The sequence below is a fragment of the Platalea leucorodia genome, assembly GCF_965183815.1.
Source record: "Platalea leucorodia genome assembly, chromosome: 8".
Taxonomy (NCBI): Eukaryota; Metazoa; Chordata; class Aves; order Pelecaniformes; family Threskiornithidae; genus Platalea; species Platalea leucorodia.
In genome coordinates, this window is record NC_138830.1 from 11,542,231 (window position 1) to 11,559,317 (window position 17,087).

Sequence of the window (17,087 nt, forward strand, 5' to 3'; positions counted from 1 at the left end):
ATATAATTCTGCAGCATTAGTCTAAGTTGTCTCCAAAGTCCCACTGTCACACATGTATTTCAGAATCTCATCAGAGCAGCAGTATTTGTACCTAGCTAAGTCTTGCTTTTCCATTCGTAGTGTTGTCTAACTGTGTGTCCTGATTTGAAATAATCTGAAGCTTGCAGCCTCCTCTGCAAGCTGAGGCTAAAGTAATTCTTTATGCTCCCAATGGTTTGTTTACAGCAAAGGCTGCTGGAAGGAAAGCATGTACAGAGCTGCTGAACAAGGTCTAGCCTTTTGGGAAGTCTGAAGGCACAGGAAGGTCACTGGAGCTTTAAATGTATTAGGCAGACTGTAGGTGCAACATATTTTTGTTCAGAGCTTCTTATTGTGCTATCATTTACCTCAGACACTGCTGAATTGCGGTGGATGGAGAATAAAGAGGGTGCTGCATTTAAAACAGAAATCATTGAACTTGTTTCCACCAGCCTCTTACCGAGAGGATATAGAGCAGATGCCTTTATCCTCAGTCAGGCTTTGTTGCATGTGGACTGCAATCTGGAAAGCTTTAATTTATAATACTAGCTAATGTAAGTAGAGAAAAACATCTTGAAGGAATAGAGATGATTAAGTCTGGGGCCATTTCAGTCCATTTGGAAGGGTCTTTATTGCCACATTTTATCTGGGTGATGTGGCGTAAAGCAGCTGGGCTGTGACAAGCTGCCCTAGCACTAGCAATTTGTAGCAGGGATGGCTTTAACGTACAGCTGCAAGTTGGCAACTCTGCAACACAAATACCTGCCTCTTGGGTTGGCTCCTTTTCTGCTGGCCCAGGCTCCCAGGACAACAGAAGGAAGAGGGGAGAGTTATTCCAGGCTGTGGTCAAGCAGCTGTCTCAGGAAGCAAGCTGGCTTTCCCAGGGGAAGCGTGGGTGGAGGGAAGGGATTCCCCGCCATGTGGATTAAATGGTTCATGCTGAGCTGTCTGCTAGAATGAAGACTCGTGGCACAGGGGCCTGGGATTCCTTCCTGTCCCACAGTGAGACCTCTGGTCCTAGGAAGCTGTTTGTAGGTTGGCTAAAGCCTGCTCTTCCTACTCTGGTTCTTGCTAGATGGTTCTTGCCCTGGCTTCGTTGTCTTTCCAGGAGGGGCCTGGACCAGGATGAGAGTTTGATATCTGGTGTAAACAGCCTGGTAAAAGCAGGATCCCCTAAAAGCCAGAGACTGTGTAGCACAGACAATGTGCTCAGAACCTTTTATCAACTCTAGCCATTAAAGAGTTTTTCTTTTTGAAGCACTACCAAGAGGGATATGCGATGATCTCCAGAAGGTTTGCGTAAGGTCAAGAAGCACAAGCATAGGAAACGCCCAGACCTCCCCAATGAGCTCTGCAGAAATCTCTGTTGGCTATGAGTGGCTTGGTGAGAGACACCATCATGTGTCCAGGCGGTAGAAAGCTGAATTTACTGTTTGTTGAGGAAAGCTGTCTTTGCCACTCCTGCAGAGCTGACATGTGGCAACATCTGCAAGAACACAATGGGGATGTTGGCAAACATAGCTTACAATAAGTATTAATTGTATTAGAAGATTGTACAAGATAATAAATGAGATCTTGTCAGAGCTTGTCCATCAGCTGGGCTATAAGCCTTTCTACGTGAATAAGGGTTTAAATTCATTCCTGCTCCAAGCATGGGCAAATAGAAGGCAACACCAACCCACACTGTCTTTGCAACTCGTAGCAGGCTGCTGGTTGGAGTTTCGAGTAATGACCGCTGTTCTTGGATGCTTTAGAAAGAATAGGACCAGTTTTGGAAGGCAGGTGTGTGAGTCCTGAGATCTGAGTGGGCTTTTTGCAGGGGTGGGAATATATTAACCAAGGTGGTTTCTCTGCCTCTAACAAAATACAATTAAAAGGACACTGCCCTGATGTGGCTCTATTCTTTATGAGTGGCAGCATGATGAGAAGATGACTCTTAGTGTGTATGTCATTTATTATTATACAAACATTAACATGACATAAAATTGATTCTTGATGGCTGAAGAATCCTGGTCTTAAATGGTCTCATCTGGAAACATCAGAGACATTTTGGAATTGGAGCTCTCCAAAAACTGGGAACGGGGAATAATGGAAGGGAGCACGAGATACAAACTGAGGCCTGTTATCTGGCCAAGTTCTTCAGGGACAAAGATGGTATGCCATTGACAAGGTGCTTGGGAACTGCACTGGGGCTTTTGACATAGCAGATAGTCTGCATGACTAGATTTAGAGTGCAATCAAAACTGTTTGTACAGTCAGACCTCAGCAGTGTGTATTTTGGTATCAACACCAAGATCAAGATTAAAAAAAAAAAAAAAAAAAAAAAAAGAAAAAGATAAAAGAAGGCAGACAAAAACCCAAGGTTGGGAGTTAAAGACCTGAGGCCTTCCCGTCCTCATTTTTGAATGAGGTTTATCTTTTGTTATGTTTGCCAGTGAATTTTGGGTGTTTCAGTGTACCAGTCTAAATAGCATAGAGGACATCTATTATAAAATGTCATTGTGCTCTTGCTTCCAAAATAGCAAAGGAGATAAAGAAAGTGCTTTGGGGATGAATGCTTATCTCTGCCTGCAGGAAGAGCTGTCGCCCCTTCCTTCCCCATTGTTCGTGCTGTCTCTGACATGATCTGTGCTGTGGTTTTTGGACATCGTTTCTCCGGAAAGGACGAAACCTTCTGCCAGCTGATGGAAGCATACGATTGTATAGTGGCTTTTGGGAGCAGCTACCTTTACTATATGAGAAAATGGCTTATTTAATACGCAAATTATTTGATTATTGAGCACATTGTTGATTGCACTATTATGCAATATAATTATATTATTATATATATTATTATAGTTATTGCATTATTTAACACACATTAAATGCTGATAAAAATTCTGACTATGAATATGAACTGGACCTGCAGTGCTTTGGGTTTGACATCATTCAATTATTATATTAATATTATATTAATAATCTTTATTAGAATTTCTCAGCAAAGGCGATGTGCTTGGGATGCTGAACTTTTCTGTAATGGAAACAGCAGTATTGTTACGGTGAAAAGGCAATACTCTTTGTATCAGAATAAGAGAGAACGATTTTTTCTGTATGCTAAGGTAATATATACAAATGTTTATTAATACTAAATTTATTAACATTAACACATGTTAAATCTATCTGCAAAAGTGGGTTCTTTTGTTGGTGAATTAATAGGGCAAATACAAGTAGAGTTATGCAGTAAGGATAGGAAAGAATCCAAGGTGGAAACTGTGTTTTCTTTAATTTGTGGTTTTAATGTGTGTCCATGTACTCAGCATGTACCCAACATTTCTCTTTGATGCTACAGTATTTTTCTTGGATAAATTAATTCAGCAATTTAGCACCCAAAATGTCCATGCTGTTTCTCTGTAACAGCCTCGCTCATGTCATGTAACTTACCGCATCTATGTTGAATGCTGGCTCCACAGATGTGTGAAATTTTCCCAAGGGCTGCAGAGCGCCTCCCAGGACGTGCACAGAAAGCGTTATTTCCCTGTGATTTCATTCGTTCTTTCATAAGGCAGGCAATCAGCAGCCACAGGGAAAGAGGAATAATAGATGAACCGGGACATTTCATTGACTTTTACCTGGATCAGATAGAGAAAGTGAGTAATTTATGCTGTGTGTGACACAGATCCTATCCTAACGGCTTCCCTGCACCTTTCCTGCGGTTGTCTGTACATAGCAACGTTATTACAGAGCTCTACAGATACAGTTTAAAAACTCTGCTGTCAAATTCAAATATGGACTTTGAATAGTTCGTTTAATAACTTGAACTTGTTTTAGAAGTATAAATTAATTACATTGGTTCTTTGTTATACTGTGGAGGCCTTAGTGCAGGCTGGGCAGTGGGCAGTAGGGAGGACTTTTGAAAAGGTGCAGATATTTGGATGGCTGTCTAATTCCGATTCTTTGTGTCGTAATATTTGCATTTATTATCTTTGCGCTTCGTACTGAGCTTTTGTGTGCTTAGTAGTGCTGTATGATTGTCATAACAATCTTAAAATGATGGCAGTCTCTGCTCTGAAAAAAGCATAAATCTTTTAAAATGATAACATATATATGCAATAGATAGCTGAAATCAGCAAATGTGCAAAGAGTGGCAAGAGTGGGATAAAACTACTTTGAAATGTTTTTTTCTGATGTGGAAGTTAGCAGCAAGGCAACAAGTCACTCCAGAAGGCAGCATAACAGGACCTTAAACACCTGATGCTTTCAACAGCACCTGTAATTTAACAGTATAAATGTACTTATTTGAGGAAAATCTTTGCATAAATCTTTGTTTTACTAAATACCTATATTATCTCCATCCTCTAGAAATACTGTTTGTTTAGGTACGGTGATTGCTGTCTGTGTCGGTGCTAACTGTTACGCAGGTATACCCCATTTTACCTTACATTTGACACCTGTAGACTAAAAATATCCCCAGTTCTACATTTGATGAAGACAACACGGCGCAGTCTGTTTTTTACCTTTTCCTGTGTGGCTCAGAGACCACCGCCACCACTCTGTGTCGGGCTCTGCTCTATATGGTAGCTTATGCTGACATCCGAGGTCAGCTGTAGACACGAAAATGGGTATGTTTCAAGTAGAACAATTGTCTGTTACACAATTTTATTTTTTGGTTATGTTCAAGTTTTTTTGAAGATCGTTTTCTTTTTTTTTTTTTTTTTTTTAAGATCACATTTTTGAGCTTTGCTTTTAAGAAGCCAGTGAAGTAGAAAATTATCAGACAGATTTTTAAATAATTTCAGGGATATTCAGTTTCTGATACTGTATTTTGCCTTGTTGATTTTTGTCAGACTGTTTCAGTACTGTAAGCATATAATGGAAGATACAGTCGGGCTGAAAATACTCGAGGTGAAATATGAGCTTGGGTTAAGGAAGAGGGACACTTTTCTGGTATCCAGAATGTGTAATAAGAATATATTATTTGCACGCATTAACTGAGACAGCAGTTGTATTTCTGTATAAGAAGTATATTTATTGTTACGTATGGGAATGTTAAACGGAGAAGGAAGACAATAATGGGAAGACAAAAAGATGACTGGAAAATTCTAGACAAGGGCATAGTTGCACACCAGTTTCAAAATTTTTGAATGATTTGATACAGTGCTTTCAGAGGTGAATTGCTCAGCCAAGTACATGTTCTTGACTCTCAGGTTTAGAGCTAGAAATCCTTCTTTTCGTGCTTTAGGTGCTAGAATGCTGGAAGAACAGAGCCCTGTGCACACATACCTTTCAAGGTCTAGTGAAATAAAAAGCAAACAAAACCTCTTAGATTACTAGCCTAATTTTTAAGCATGAAATTTGACCCTGAGCCCTCCGAGACTGTACAAGCTATGTTACTTACTGAAGCCTAAATAACAGCCAAAAGAGATTAACTGTCGGTGATGGTTTGGTAATATTATCCTGTTCTGGTTCTCAGCATTACATACGTGTATCAGCTTGATACGATGGCTCCCTTGCAACGTGCTGATTAGTGTGCTGTGAGTCTGTATTTAGCTGGAGTAAAAATAATAGCCTGAGTAACTGAATTGATCTCTTAATAAGAAGTTCTTGTTTTATTTGCAGTTTGCTCCCCTTCCTTTAACTATGAAGCTCAATAAATCTGTTGGGCTTGTGGAAAGACGATCTGAACGTAGAACCTATAAACTGGGATATACCAGAGTGTAGTAAAATAATAACTAGATAGTTGTATAAATGTATTTACATTTTAAGATACGGTAAGTATAAATTATTTACATATTGTATTTTTTCTATCACTGCTATAATCCAAAAAGGAAATAAAAGCTCTGTTTCATGCACAACAGCATTATTGTACCTATAACGGACTTTTTTTTTTTTTTTTCAGAGCAACCATTGCAGAGGCATAGGCTCGACCTCCATAAAGGAAAAGCAGCCCACAGCTCCCAAATGGGGTTGCTCAGTTGCATGCCAGCGCTTGTGAAAGAAGCTTACAAAGACAGTTGTATGTCACCTTTACTCCTGCTGCAGGCAATGCAGCGGGAATTAGCTGAGAGGCAGCTGGAGGCGGTGAAGAAATTTTGCTTTCTTCTTGCTCATGAAGACCTTGCAGCCCCACTTACCTGTGCAGCTGCATAGGGGGCGTGTGGACACTTAGGTGTTATGCCATTATAACCATCAAACTCTTGTTATCCAGTGACAGATCAGAGTCTTTTTTTTTTTATGTGCTCTAGGCACAAGATTCAAAGGTCCGGCCATCTCCCAAAGAGCTTATGATTTAAACCATGAGGAAAAAACCAAAATATTAAAGGAATAGTGGAGAACATCAGAATCAAGCAATAATATGAGGAGAGTGAAGGAGCAGTGCACGTGGTTGATGCATGTGATGGCTCATGATGAGCCTGAACTTTTCAGTCATCCCACTGGCCTTGGGTGTGTAGCCGGCCTTCAGGAAATTTTTTTTTTATTTCTCTGTTCTTGGAAGAGGCTTTTTATGAAACCAGTACTGCCACCGGGGATTTTTGTCACAGCAACTGTCACGGCACAAGGAGGCATATAATTAACACACATTTTATATCCCTTGAAGAGCTGACGATTGTGAGATTTGTAGCTGCAATATAATGGAATGATGTCATATATGCTTGAAAATAAGAACACTTCGTTCTCTGGGATGGGGAAGTAGAATAAAGTGATAAGGAGGGAAGGACTGAGAGGCACAGAAGCTTCAACATCTTTTTCTCTTTCTAGGGAGGTACCTGCAAAGCAAGATAAAGCGGATCTATCCTCTGTCTGTATAGCAGTTTTCCAGAAACAACGTAGCCTTGTAAATCAGAAGTGAAATGTTAACAGTAAGTGTGCTGCTGGTATTTTTTGTGGCGTCTCTTGCTGTTTATGCAGTTTCTGAAATTGCAATGGATGTGAAGATGGTTTCCTCCTGGACAAACTCCATACCCCTTCTTCGGAAATCCATTGCAGATGAACTTCCAAATTCATCATGACATCCTTAAAAAAGTATGTATTTTCAGGCAACTAATTAATGGACTCAGAAGCTGATTGAAAAGTAAATGTGAGTGTTTAACATAGTGTTATTTTGAGTGCTAGGGAGGGATTTATTCTAAATAGTATAAATGTGAAAATAGGTGGGGATCATTAAAATACTTCTTTCTTGGTATGAAAATTTCCAGCTTACTCTGAAACATGTCATTAAAACCTTATGTGCAGATGAACAAAACAATACTGATGATAATATTCCTGTCTTATACATAGGAAAAAGGTACATTTTAGAGTGGAGTCTTTAATTCTGTGCAGTCTTTTGCATGTCTGTGTATTGACTGTTGTTACACTGGCAGTCTCTAAATATCTCATGAAATAACTACTGAGTGCGTATGTGTTGCCAGTATTGAAAGGGTGAATTTTTTTATACTTATTCAACAGATTTTTCAAAAGATCTTAGAATAAATTTTTTTTCTGACATACAATTTGGTCAGATTTTCACAAGAGACTTCAGTCTGCTGAGCCTGACTGAGTTTTTAAGTAGCTGAACTAATTCATTGTGTGCCTACGCTCAAACTCTTTTCTAAGTCCAGTTGTAATGCACAGCACTTCTAGAATTTGTATCCTAGTGTTTTATATTCCTTATACATATATATTAAATATTTAACATTTAATAGCACCTCACTTTCATTCTTTGTTCTCAACCTCCCTGTTCCCTGGTTCTGCCCTGTCCTGCCAGTTCTCTTCTCTCAGGTTGTGTATTTCAAGGCAAAGTAGTATGACTCCACAATGTAAAATTATAGCCAGTGCATGTCTGTTGTGTTTTCTTCTATTTCTGACCTCTCAAACCTGAAGAGCAGTATTGCTCATCCCAAGATTTCAAAAGCCATGAATTAGTCCTTCCAAAAATGAAATTAAATACAAATGTGCAAGCACGTGCGTATAAATTTTTGCTCAGCCTGCATATCTGTTCCTTCTTGTTTGCTCCCAGGCACCAAAATTTTGTGCTCCTCTAGTCCTGCAATTCTTGGGATGTTTTGGCAACTGCCCACTCTTCTCAGCCTACTCTGCCCCACAGACTTGTTACTTTGATCTACGCACTGTTGATCTTCCCTCAGCCTTTTACTTTTCCAGCTCCCGGTTCTCCAGCCGGGGAAAGGACCGTCCTGCCTGCTTCTAGTGGTGTCTGTGTGCATGGCATTGTGGACACGAGGCTATCACAGCCAAGCTAGAGAGGAGAGGGGGGTTCCTGCTTTACCCACCTCCTCAGCTGCTTTTGCTACACTTAATACTCAAAGGGGAATCTGTAGATGGTTCATGTAAAACTCATGAGCTAATGTTTTCTTCTTACAAACATGTAAGAATTCATCTGCAATGAGTTTGAATTGTAAGACATGCAATAAATAACATCACAGACATTGGCAATACTGGCTGTCTGACAGTTTAGGAACATCTTAATCTTTAGTAAATGAGACTTTAGATAGAAACCTGACTTCAAGCTATATTATATGTAAGAATAGATTTGATGCTGTCTTCTCAAGGTCAGTCAGCCCTGGGGCATCTGCCAAGGGAAAAGATCTGGTTTGTCTTGTTTGATTTAAATGTACTGGTTCTCACCCACGTTGTTCTGATGCTGCTTTATTCTACAGATGGCCAAAATTCATGGTAATGTCTTCACCTTATGGGTTTCAAACATTCCTATAGTTGCCCTGCAAGGGTTTCAGGCAGTGAAGGAAGGTCTGACCATCCATGCTGAAGACATTGCTGGAAGGCGAACAAGCAGTGCCTTTCACATTTTGACTCATGGAAATGCTAATTATTATTTCACAAATTCTTTTTGTGTGTTCTGGAAACTGATTTAGAGCCTTGAAGTCCTTAATTTACGGTGGAAAAAAGGTTAATATTTTCACGAGTTTTTATGAAACATTTCTTTTTTTGATGCTGTCAGGATAATAATGGCAGAATATAGCTATTGTAAGAGTTTCTATACAGGGAATAGATGGCTAAACCAGGAGAACAAAGGAGAGGAAAGATGAATGCTGCCGGACCACTGGCAAAAATTTGAAAAAATGAGAATGAAAGAGAAGCTTCTTTGATGTATTAACTGTATCAATTAATTAATTTATAAAGCATTAACAGCATTAGTTCATTATGATCCTAGGTGTTATGTTCTCTAATGGTTGTCTATGGAAGCAACAGAGGCATTTTGGACTTGCAACAATGAGGAAAATGGGAGTAGGGAATAAAGTCCAGGAGTATTCACTACAAGAGGAGGCCTGTCGCCTGGTGGAATACTTAGAGAAAACAAATGGCATGTGACTCAGTATGCAGGTCACTCTGTACAATGGGTGATTTTGCTGAAGAATGGGACACCTGAAACTATTTGATTACAAAAATGGATTTGAAGTGTACATGCAGAGCTGAGTCTCAAAGGTCTGTATCATAGGATGCGCATGAGACATTTCCTTGCAGAAGTGCTTCATGTGAAACCCCACAGTCTGAGCTTAGAACTGAGACTCCATGGTCCCTGTCTGTGAGTGTTATTACTTCTTAGTTTTACGTTACCCATGGTCACAGAACGAGGGTAACAGCAAACAGTAGCAAAATAAGTGTCGCAACACCCATATCCCTCTGCAGAAAAGAGAAACAAGGCACGAAACATTAAAAGCTTTGGCCAAGGCTGCACAACCCTATGGCTCGGCTCTGGCAAGTGCAGTGGAAAAAGCTCACCTCACACGGCTTGTGGTAGCCTCCTTGGGAAAAGAGGACGTTTGTTCAGATTGTGCTGCTGAATAAGAGGGTGAATCTATAGGTATGCTCAATTATTCTATTATTCAGGTGTAAAGGGCAAGAGCAAAGAATAGAAGGTGGTTCTCTTTTCAATTCAGCTGCTTATTCATACAATGTCTCAGCTGGCCTTTTCTGTACCCTGGTTATTGCCAAACACGAGATCTTCTGATGCCAAGGTTCTGTGCAATCTGGGTATTTTAATAACTACTACTAGTAATTCCATTCCAGTCATATGACTGTCAACAAACGTCAAGAGTAATATGGGTCTTTACTACTTCCTTCACTACTGTTGGCTAACTTCATAGAAACTTAAGTAAAGCAACTGTTTTGCACAAAAGTAACATATAATGAAATTGCTTAATGGTAGCTTTTTCCTGTCATTTTGGCAGCAACACCTGTACCACCTCTGCACGTCCTTATGAGAATTCAGTAATACAGGCTGGAGGTCACTCTCCGTTAGCTGCTGGGTGATATTTGTCTCCATTCAAGACAGCAGCTCCTAACTTCACATCTGGTCCACGGGACAGAAAATATTGCTATCTTGCTTCCGTGTGAAGCTGTGACTGCAGCTGCAAAAACAGTGGAACAGATTGCCTCAAACAAGGGCAGTTTTATCCTTAACCATTTATGAACGGGAATCACAATACTGTATACAGTCAATTTACCAATATACAAGGCAGCCTGCTTCTGCATAACGTGCTAGAACTCGTCCAGCTTTGTATCTTGCATGTTTTCCACCATCTCTTACTAACTGGAAATTGCTGTAATCAAGGTCCTAGAGAATTTGAGGACCAATTTGATACTTTTGGTAAATAAAACGAACCAAAACTGCTTATGATTTTTTTTTTTCTCCCAGAACATGCAGATGGAATGACTCCTAAGCTATCTTCTAATCAGGGTAAACACAGGATCAGATATTTCCAAACTGCTCTCAGTAGGTATTTATGTAAGCTGTTCTTAAAAGCTCTTAATAGTATGTCCACAGCTAACAAAAACATTCTAGTCCAATATTTCATTCTGTCCTGCTCTCCACAGTGCTTTCACAGTGATGTACAATCCCTTAATGATGGTCTGTACTAATCTGTTTTCCTCGTAAGTGGACAGGTAGTTTTAAGCAAAGCTATGCAGTAGGATGAAGCAGAAATACAAGCCAGGAATCTGAACAGGTTTATGGGAAGATAAATCTTTGTAATGCAGCTGCCGTTTAAATAAGTGAGCCCAAGAGTTATGACCTAAGGCATAATTTAAGCTGCAGTAATTCTGTAAACTGGAAGGACATGGTGCAATCTGTAAAAGGCAAAAAAAGAAAGGGACATGAAGTAGAGGAATGGAATTAGTGTAAAAAGGGTTTCGTTTCTTTTCTGTTGAGATGTGGCTTTATAATGGTATAAGTGCAAGAATGTGAATAGGTTTAGAACAATGAATAAACAGTAGGGAATCCACATGGCTCTGTATTTCTACTTCATTAAGTTGTTTTGCATATCGCACAGATGTGACGTTATTTGCTTCTTATCTATGAGAAGGCATATCTGAGGAAAATCCCCATGCATTCGGTATCCTGCAGTAAGAAAATAAGCCTGGGTTTGGATATTTCTATTTTCATTTAGCAGATGTGTCAAGGAAGCCAGCCTGGATCTGTTTTTTTACTGATGAGATAGAAATGATACGTACGTTGGATAAACTGAGAGCAGGGACGTGTTTTATATGAGGCCCTTGATACTGAAGTTCAGCCTAGCAAAGAATTGGGGTACAGAGGAACTTCATTTATTCTTTGTGCATCACAATGGAATACTTATAGCATAAAACTAAGAGAAATTCTGCTCCAGGGAAAAATGGGATTAAGAAAGGCTTTAATGAATCATGGGATAAGCACTATCCCTTCAATATAATGGTGAAGATGCAGTCATCAGAGTCTTTCATTTGCTTTTTCCACTACGTAAAAGCCTGTATTAGGATTCAAATATAGTTTGCTAATGTCAGTAACACCACATATCTAAAATATCTTTTATAGGTATGTTTTATAGGTATACAGGAAATGTTTCCCTGTCTTGCAAGCCATTTCCTAGCACCATTTAAACAGACTATGTATGTCCAGCATAAATTTTGTGAACGTTACTAGCAAAGGAACTTGAAAGCCACAAAGAAAAAGGAAAACCAGATGAAAATCAAGATTTTTATTGATTACTATTTGGATGAGATAGATAAAGTCAGTATCTCTGAACTCTCATTACACTCCACTAACAACAAGGGATTTTTAGCTGCTCCTTTGATTATAATGATGTCTAATATAAATTTAGAAGTGTACAGTTTCTCAACAGAAAAGCTTAGAGGTAGATGAATTAAAAAAAGCTGACACTAAGACACGGCAGGAAGAGGATGAAGTAATAATGCAAGTAGATTTACAGGTAGATTATATATAACCACAACAACAGATCTGCATGTGGTTAAGGTACAACTAGAAAGGACTTGTTATGACGGGATTTGCAGCAGGAGTAGAAAGCACGTAGAATTAGTAACTTTGTCATGGCCGAAGAACAAAATGTGTATGTGGATAGGATAAATTGACAAATGTACTGGAGAATATTAGAAAATATCTTCATATTATTCAGAAAGTTTAATTTTCTAGCCCCCCCCTTTTTTTTTTCTCGTTTTGGATAGTATCAGTAAATATTCCTGTCATGGAAGGTGGTTTACTTCTTTTTTGTGTGATATAACTTGATCTTTCCAATTCATATCTGCAGGCTGAAGGAGACGCTGATGCTACTTATGATGAAGAAAACTGGACTCAGACTATTTTTGACCTTTTTCTGGCAGATACAGAAACTACAGCCACCACTTTACGTTGGGCATTGCTCTATATGGTGGTTTATCCTGATATTCAAGGTAAGTGCACCCAGATGGTTTTCCAACCTTTTAGAGATTATACATGTTCAAATAGTAGTACAGCTTGTTCAAAGAATAGTAGAGGAACTAATTATTAGGGTATGCATCAGGTGAACTGCGTGTATCTGTATCCTTTGTGACATACAGGCCAGTCATTTTAGGTTTCGTTTTTAAAAGATCTATACAGAATGCAGGGTGTGGTTCTTCTGATCAGGTGGAGGAGTCTGGTCTCGGATGAGATAAATTGCACCATTGCCGCTCCACTGACAGTAATGATTAGACTTCTGCTGAGGACAAGGTGGAGTCATCAGGTCAACCCATGACTGCTACTCTTTGATGTGCTGGCTTCTTTGCAGCAGAAATAATTTCAATATGTGTGGTTATTCCATGAAGCTTGAAACTTCACACATAGATATCTACATATAAATAGATATAAAAAAAATTGGGGTGAGTAGCTTGAAGCTGTATGCCTTTAATAATGATATTCACAGAAGAAAGATATAGGTTGGCAGAGTAAAATAAGTGAAAAGGAAGAGTCAGAATGTATAGGATTGAACGGATTAAAAGGTATACAAATCACTTAGAAGGCATCATATTTGAGAGTTTAAGCTGGATACCAGGCACAGCAGGAGGCTGGCAAGAAGAAAATGGTGGGAGTGGTAAGGAGAAAGGATCTTCCATTGTTGTTACCTAACAGCTCTTCAAAAGAGCTAAAATTTGAGACTGGATTGCACTTACTGAATTTTCACAATATGATCTTTCACCCTCTCAGAATATATTAAGAGAGTCTTAAGTTTCCTGACGCATAAGGTCAATCTAATTGCATCGATAAAGGCTGTAGTATTAATCAGACCATTTCAGCTCAGAAATTAATCAGAAATTATCATTTCACCTCAGATTGTAAGTATAAAAAAAAAAAAAAAAAAAAGTCCTTGAGAAAAGTTAATTTGTGTGAATGCTTCCCAAGGCAGGTAATTATAGAATAGCAATTAGGCCATCTGTAGATGACAAGCAAAATCTATGTGGTTCTGAGTGAAGAACAGTCCTTGATCAGTTACTAAACTGGTCTCCTAATACACAATTAATATTTCATTTTCCAGTTGATTCCCTGCCTGTAAAAATAAATATTAATAAAAGTTTTTTTTATAAATTACCTCGGAGCAGTAAACGTAACAGGAACCTAAATATTCTTATGGAATGACTTTGTCTACTACCATTATTTTTAAAGTCTTACTTGGGTATGCAACCTATAAACAACTCTGGTGTCAAATTTTATTCAGGTCATCTGTATGGGAATTTGAAGGCATTCTTATTTTATAAAATATCTTTTTCATCTTGTTGGATGTTATTCTTACTGTAAAAAGCAATAGGAAAAATGATGAGTATAGAGTTTATAGATTGTTCGTTGTATATATAAAGCTGAATATTCCTCCTTAGAGAAATTCTAAAAGGAACTGGATGCTGTTGGTTGTTCCCATTTAATTTGCTAGGAGGACAGGAAAAAGTTGCTCTGTACAAATGCTGTAATTCACGAGATCCAGTGATACAGTAATATAATCTTAATTGCACTTCCCAGACAGAGCGTGAAGGACACGGAGCTGCTGGGATTTCCTGTTCCAAAGGTACAAATATGCTGCATATTTGAATATCTGATGTCTGGTACACTTGTAACAGTTTTTAAAACTGATTTAATGTAACTTTTTTACAAATGAAGCCACCTCAGCTAGTGATTCCCAAGCACTGTCCTTTTTTAGTTTCTTTTGATTTAATTGCTCATTTAGTTGGAAAGCAACTGTGATTGAGAACTGCCAGTATCAGTAGGTCTTTGGTACATTAGATGCATTTAGAAAGACTTTTGAAGGTTTTCCTGATTGGGGACATGAACTCTTTTGTCCTATCCGTTCTAGCAGTGCCCCTAAGCTATGACTGCCTCTAAGGTTGGCCTTTTGCAAGGAAATGTGCACTTTGCCCTAACTATTAGTAGGTTCTTAGATCATTATTTCTGTCGACAGAAAACTTGTGAATGGTGACTAGAAATAAACATATTAATTTCCAGCAATCTCGGGTCTGTCCCTTGTCAAAATGGCTTATCAGCTGGTGAACAGAGGCCATCCAAAAATGGAAAAAAGGTTTTACTGAAAAACTTGGAAATTTGAAATTATTTTCATATCACAGGCTTTTACATTTTTTCAGTTAAAAGCTTTTTTCAGTTTTGTAACTGAAAGGTACATTAGGGCTTGTTTCTAAATATTCTCCCATCACTGCTTTTTATGTAGTTTCCTTTTCATTCCTTTTTTTCTGGATCTGCTCAAAGCACTCTAGCTTTGCAGAAATTATCGTGTAACAAAGGGAAAAATTAAACCAATACTCATGATATTCTGTACCTCAAAAGCTGAATAAGTAATAAAAATACTCAGTGACAACAGGAAAAATAAAAGCAACACATTTTAACAATATGAACATTATAAAATCCTAACCATTTATTTTATTGAACTTGTTGGCAGCAAGTAATAAAGGAAAGGAAGTCGCAACATTCTCAAAAGTTTAAACTTCTTATGAAATGTTTTAAAGCTTGATGTCATTTTTGAGAAAATGAGACTTTAAATTCCTTGCTCCTTTGTCATTATTCACTTATCTGATGCACATGAACAATAAGACAGAACTGAAGCCGCTGCTCCTTTTTTCAGAGCACTACAATTTTATCGAATATTGACTCTGTTCTGTCTGATCCTGGAAAATGGGAGACACCTGATCAGTTCAACCCAGGCCACTTTCTGGATAAAGATGGAAATTTTGTAAACAGAGAAGCATTCTTACTGTTTTCAATAGGTATGTACACTGAACAGGGATTTATTTACTCCATGTGATAACAACTTAAGATCCATTCATTCTCCAACATAACTGGGAAGGCATCTACAAACAGGTATATAAACACATTCCACTGATTTAAAGATCCCCAGGAAGAGAGAAGCCCAGTTGTATGTGGAAAAGATTGGAAGAGAAGGAATGACACATAGAAAAGTTTCTCTTGGAAGACAGACCCAGTTTCTCTTGGAGGAGAGATCCAGTTATCAAAACAGTAGCAGCAACATGCATAGTACTAGCAAGACTGTAAATGTAAACTATGCAACCCTGGTGATCATTTCTATAATGCCTTACCACCTGCTGTACATATATGTTAAACCTTTTGGCGGAAATACAAGCAGCCTTTCAGTTCTGAATCATTAAATGACAAAGTCAGTTAAGAGAAAAGAACAAAAAGTCTGTGGAAAACAAGCAAACAAAATCCCAAGCAGGTTAGAAAGGGAGGTTTGATAGAAATCCTTTGGTTGATTGCCTTTTCTGTCTTTTCACAGGGCACCATGTGTGTACGGGGGAGCTGTTGGCAAGGATGGAGCTCTTTATTGTCTTTTCCACCCTGTTACAGGCATTCACACTCACTCTCCCAGAAGGACTGAAAGAAGTCAGTACAAAGCTTGGTTTTGGGAGCACAATGAAGCCACCTCCCTACCAGCTCTGTGCCATTCCTCGGTAGGAAATGGTGCCCCACAGATTCAGGGAAGGCTTACTCTGCAAGATTGTTGCTGCATGTGAATTCCTTTTTATGTGTCTTAAGATTTTTGCTTTCCTCTTGATTTGATTAGTCACTACCCTGAAAGATGCTTTTCAGACAGTTGCATCCTGAGGATTGTACCTACAAAGAGATAATCTTTTGTTCTTGTTTTCTATTTGGAAAATCTTGGTAAATTTCTCCTGATGTGTAACAAACAAAGACATTAGGGGAAGAATTAGAATTGGGCCTTGTTTATTGCTAACTGGAAAGAGGATTTGCAGAGAAAGAGCTTGAAGCAAAGTCTGTAAATTAGAAGTCTTATGATTAAAGATCTGTGCATTCTTTCTCATAAGCCACAGTTGCATTTGTGGAGATAGGCTTAGAGGTCTTTCAATCTGTCTCAGGATATTAGTAATTATGAAGAAAATGGAGCCTATGCAACCTCATAAATACGTTTTCCATCAAATAAAGTAAGATGAATCCCATGCCTCAGATCTAAAACAACCCGCAGTCATCTTCCTTTTCCAGTGTGAGAGAACCGTATTCCAGGCTAGCTCCAGCTGCACCACTGGTTAAAGTGTCTACTAAGCTCAAAAACAAGTAAGGTTTGAAGCTATCAAGTGTCAACAAATTAGTTTTTTCCCAACACCCTGGTTCCTTCCAGAACCTCTGCCTCCTCTTCTTCCCCATATTTGTCTCACCTCTCCAAAGCGTTCTGTTACCTTTACAGTCTTTACCATCTTTCCAACCTACCCCATTTTCTCATTTATCCTAACTTTTTTTCACTTCATTTTTGTTCTTGAGGCTTCTTCAAGGCTGTCCCTTGACTCTTCTTCCACCAGAAGATGCCACTCAGTTTCAC

At 38.7% G+C, this 17,087-nt stretch overlaps 1 pseudogene across 1 annotated transcript; it reads left to right on the forward strand.

Moving 5' to 3' along the window:
- The first annotated feature begins 6,845 nt into the window (after positions 1 to 6,845).
- On the forward strand, positions 6,846 to 16,207 carry LOC309593885 (cytochrome P450 2J6-like; annotated as a pseudogene). Its single transcript has 8 exons — positions 6,846 to 7,017; positions 8,649 to 8,781; positions 9,161 to 9,310; positions 11,909 to 11,995; positions 12,531 to 12,672; positions 14,110 to 14,294; positions 15,360 to 15,501; positions 16,029 to 16,207. The product of its transcript is annotated as a cytochrome P450 2J6-like (transcript).
- The last annotated feature ends 880 nt before the right edge of the window (positions 16,208 to 17,087 follow it).